A 5,431-nucleotide genomic window follows, 5' to 3' on the forward strand; every position below is an offset into this window, starting at 1 on the left:
CCGTCAGCTGTAACCAGTGAGCCATTGGGCACTAATATAACTGCCGTGGCTACACTAGCAGAAAAAGGGGGGAGCTAGCAAGAAGATGGTGGCTGAGCCTGCAAGCGGCGCAGTGAGGGTTGAGAATTGTGTTGCTCCTGGTTCCTGTGTTTCCAACCCAGCCACCAGTGAGAGTATAGTGGTATGACTCCCCTACCTATGGCTCCGTGGGTGTTCCTTTTTGGCCTCACCATGTCCTGCGTTCTTACGTGGGGAGCGGGACCAGAGACCCTGCAGGCCGCCCCGCACGACAGCAAGCTATTTGACTAATCTCTACATTTAACGCAATGGCTAAAGGTGGGTGATTCGGTGAAAAGACACGGCAATGATATAAAGTCATCATCAATTTATTCGTGATGTATTATAGGAATGGCGGCAGCGAGGTGGTCTTCTCGAGTTCTCCTCCAGAACTTACCAGAAATTGAACAACTATAACCCATCAAAAGACTTCTGCTCATCACACAGAACAGCTAAGAGACTCCAACGAGGATTACTTGAAGGTGGGCAAGCTGGGCGAGCAGGGGAAGAGGGAAGGGAGCGGAGTGGAGACGCCCGGCCTGCATCCACTGCTGCGGAGACGCAGGGGGTCCCAGGACAGAACAGAGACCACAAGAGCCAGGAGGTGGGCTCTTTCCCTGCGTCCCACAGCTGATCTCTCCTGTCGAGAGAGCAGCATACTCAGGTTTGAGGCAGTAACCTCAGCTGAGACCTCCAACTGGGGCCTAGGACAGACAAAGGAAGTAAACATCATACCTGGGCCCCTCCTCCCACTCTTCCAATCCTACCTCTGCCCTTTCAGAGACTCAAGCTGGTCCCTGAACTGAGGAGTAGTGTCAGATTACAGAGGAGCAGTAGAGCTCAGGATCTGGAAGGACCTGGTTTGCAGCTGCTGTGACCCAGGGAAGAGGCTGGGAAGAGTGTGACACTGCTGGGCTGGGAGAAAGAAGACTCCTCCATACCCAGCCCCCACCTTTTCTGGCCAGCCTAGGGCAGGGCAATTACAACTGTGGAGACATACCCAGGGGTCAGCAGCAGGTGGAAGAGGCAGCTCTGAGCTTTCAGCAGCTCAGAAATCTTGTGCCCTACACACACACACACACACACACACACACACACACACACGTGCCGAAGAAGTGCCCTAAGACTCAGGAGACCCGGGCACAGGGCTGGTTGTGTTACTCTCAGTGTGCATATGTGCAGGCAAGAGCAGAAACTGCACTGACTTTGTAAAAACTACCATCCAGACCCCTCAGCCCCACTCATCTAGAACTGTAGTCCCAGGGTCACTCTGGGCACCAGGTGGCCGGCTCTGCCTGCACAGAATGCAGAGGACTCTTTGGTACAGCAGAGGACAACATGGAGATTACTTGGTGGGCTTAAACCAAGACTGGCGCTGCTTTTTTTGTTTTGTTTTGTTTTGTTTTCGTATTTTTGATATTTTTGCCTGTGTTGAGTGTGGGTTATCGGTTGTTTTTACATGTGAGTGTATTTGGATTTTTCTTTGTTGTTGTTGTTGTTGTTGTTGTGCTTGGTGATTTGCTTTGTTCTGAAATTGCCCTACACCAGGGCCCAGCTTAAGAGGCACAAGATTCAACACACCCAGAGGCCAACTCCAGACCAAACCAGAGTACTACCGGGTTTGACCTACAAGTGACACACCCAGAGGGAATTCTCTACAGGCACAAGAGCACATAGGGGCCAAGCCTCATTTGAGCGATTAACCCACACGCAGCAGATCATCCACTGTGGGCAGAAACAAGTCTCACAACTAGTCAAACTAGGAGTCAATCCCACCTACTGACAAGCCAAAAGCAATGAAAGTCCAACTTTAACAGGACAATATACACAACACAAGGGTCACCTTTGGAGCACATGCACAGGAGAATAGGGAAGTGGTGCAAGTCAAATATAAAGGACACAGACTACCTAAGATTGCCCAGCAAAAACCAAGAACCCTAGGGGATCTACCTAATACATCGAAGCAAACACAGAGTCAGCCAGAATGGGGAAACAAAGAAACATGTCCCAAATAAAAGACAGAAGAAACCTCCAGAATTGGAACAAAATGAAATAGAGGTACATTTAAAGCAATGATTATAGCAGGTACTATAAAAAGAGATAATGATACGTACTCAGCAGGGCTGAATAAATGTCCATTTCTTATAAAAGAGTTCCCATCAGTGAAGAGCATCCAATCTGGGTTATCTATGGGGTATTTCTTGTAAATCTGTTCTAGCAGCATAGGTTTGTATTAACACTTGTTGGCAGTAATTAGAGCTAGGGCTTAGAGGTCTCTTGACTAAGCTTTTTCCAGAGCCTTGTTTTTTAGGGTCTCTATTTTATCTTTACAACCAAGCAGGTTTCAGAGGAGCAGTAAGAAAGAATAAATGGCTAATTAACAGGCTTACCTGCCATGTCAAGAGTCACCTGTAGTTTTGTCCCTGTGATGACAACAGCTTGGGAGCCACTGGGAGTGTCAGGCCCTTTAGTAAATCTCAGCTATTTGTGGGCAAGGAGTTGGTGCCTGCTCCCTTCAGAACAGGGGGACAATCCTTCCTCCAGTGACCTTTAGTTTCGCACTGGGTGCACAGCTGTTTTGGAGGACTAGGACATTTCTTACTCCAGCGGTCTGGGCTTGCATGTCTAGAGTAGGCTCCTTCATCTGGCATTTTTAGTTTTCTGGAGCTGGCGGGGTGATCCTGAGGTGGCCCTGGACTTGGCCTGTCTATTAACCGTAGCTAAAAGTCTGGCCCGTCTTTGGCCTCACTGGTTTTTTTTTCCTCATCTTCCCTGTCTTGATTGTAAAAGATGTTGTAACAAATTCCCTGGCCTTTCTTAGGCTCTGTGTCTTTTTATTAAGATGTAACAATGGGTCAGAATTACTATAATATAAGGGCAATAATCTAAGCTTTTTCTTTTTCTTTTTTTTTTTTTGACAAATTTTGTAACAGGGGTAACATGACTTTAAAAGTAGGCTTATTTAGAATGTTAGTAGGCCATTTCCCTTTTACAATGAATCCCACTGCAGGTGGTCCCTGCAGGACTTACAATCAGCATAGCGAAGTAAGGGGAAGGGGTCTGGCTGAAAAATTGGCCACTTGGTTTTAAAAGTGTCACTGTTTTTCCTTCAGTTACCTCAGGTATTCCTGGTTATAGGTGGGTTAAGAGACGGGTGGAGTTCCCTTAGAGCGGAAAAAAAAGCCTGAACATATGGAATTTATGACCATTTGTCTTCCCGTCTGCAAAACAGATCTAGGGGTATAATAGTATTATAATTAATATTTCCCTCCGAAGGCCAAGTCTCTCCATTTTTTAACTTATATTTAGGCCAAGCCTCGGAACAAAAGAAGACCAGGTACCGTTTTGTTTTTGTTTTTAGAGTCTGAGGGTCAATTTGTCCCAATGTTTTAAGCTGCAATCCAGGGCAGGTGAAGGCGCGTGTGGGCTGATTGCCCATTCTGTGCGGGAGAAGAAAGGAAAAGAGGTGTCCCTCTTACTTTTCATCTCCCAACAACCTTGTCTGGAGTGTCCCCCAGAAGCCTGAGCCACGGAGACTGTGGGACTGGTTCTGAGGCGTTTGAGGACAGATGGCGCGCCAGGGTTAGTTGCACTTACCTGGGCTACCCGACCCGTGTCCCCAAGTAACGCCTGTCCATATCCGTGTGTGTCCCGGTCTGGATGCTTGGCGCCAGCCCACAGGCAGATAAAGGCAGAGGCCAACGATGGGGTGTTTTAAAGTGGAAGGGTGTATGGCCTAACTCTGGCCGTCTCAAAAATTGATGGCACAATTGATATAATAGCGGCCTTCTGAATACAGGTGTTTAAGGAGGGAGTATATACTCAAAGCTTGTAAGGAAGGTATACGGCCCAGGTGAGAGGCAGTGGAAGGAGGCCCTAAAGCCTAATAGGTGAGGGGGGACTGAAAGATATCTGAAGCCCCAAAAGTCTTCGGACAAGGCTGCTTCTTTAAGGAAAAGCGAGTCTGGAATATGTCTGTCCACCTTAAAAACTTTGCTTGACGGTGGCTGCAGGTGTTCCGGAGGAGGTGAGCTCTTGTGGCCTCTCACCCTCGGCTATGCTGCAGTGGCGCTGAGCTGGGGGTGGAGCCAGGTAGCAGAGAGGCAGCGGCCTGAGGTCCCCAGAGAAGTACAGTGAGATCGTGGAAGAACAGAGGGGATGAAAAATCAAGTCTCCAGAGAGACATTATGCCGTACAAACACAGACCTCACAGGTGTTTGGGTTTGTCTTCAGCCCTACAAGTCCTAAATGACTTGTCCCAAAACCAGGTCATCCTATCAAAGGTGGACCCCCTGGTGGTATTTAAATGTCCGACCCATGCCCACAGAGGATGGCAAACAAAGGAGGTATAGGAAAGTGAGCGAGAGATTTTAGGGTCCCCTAAAAGGGCTTGCTTACCTCCTGGCTGGCTTGCCAAAATATGTTACCAGAGAGTGTTGAGGAGGTCTCATGGGGAAGGGACCCCAGACCAACATCTCAAGAGTTGGGGAGAGATAATGACAGGATGAAGAGAGCAGCATGGTTGGAGGAGACATCTGACTGGCACCCTCGTGGGCGGGGGGGGGGGGGGGGGGGGGAAGGGACATATAAGGCCTTTGGAATTCACCATAGAGCAGCCACGACCAGAGTTCCTCAGTTGCCTACAAAGGCCCACAACCCCAGTCGGAGGGTATTCAGTCTCCTTGCAGAAAGGAAAAAGGCAGTGGAGGGATAGGATAAAATAGCAGTGAGGGGGAGGGAGCCTCCTCCTCACAAGAGAAAATGGTCAGACTGGGGACATTTTCCCAGCTCAGCGCTGGAGGGGATGTGACCCCAGCCCTTCAGCAAAGCCTTACCTCCGTGGCTTAAGAGTGGCAACCGCGCTATGTGCATTTAAGTGGCTGACGGAGGCCCACTATTTGTGTGACAAGAGAAAGAGATAAAAAATGACGAAGGCCCATCAGTGGGCAAGTAGAAAGGTACAGACAATATTTACCTCTCCTTCAATCCCGTGAGGAGAGCCCAAGTGATATAGGAGATTTTTCCTGTGAGTGAGTGCCAGGATCTTGTCTTGTGAAACCGAAGAATGGAAGCATGGACCAAGGAGAGGCAAGGAGTTGTAAAAGTGTTGCAGAATCCAAGACCGGAAAGAACCCAAGCAGCACTCAGAGTTAGGAGAGTCAGCTTTATTACGCCAGCGGGCTCACTGGGATCCTTCCCAAAAGACTGAGCCCCTAGCAAGGTTTTGAGCAAGTTTTTATGGGTTGGGGACTTCCTTGAGTTGGGGAAGGGGTAGGTGTCATCTGGTGATTGGCTCAAGGTGTGACTTGGAAGGGGTTATGCGGAAATGGGCTGGGGCTTAGGCTGGGGACTTCTCTCTCCGCTGGGGCCACCG

This window comes from Rhinolophus ferrumequinum, chromosome 19 (genome assembly GCF_004115265.2).
Source record: "Rhinolophus ferrumequinum isolate MPI-CBG mRhiFer1 chromosome 19, mRhiFer1_v1.p, whole genome shotgun sequence".
Classification (NCBI taxonomy): domain Eukaryota; kingdom Metazoa; phylum Chordata; class Mammalia; order Chiroptera; family Rhinolophidae; genus Rhinolophus; species Rhinolophus ferrumequinum.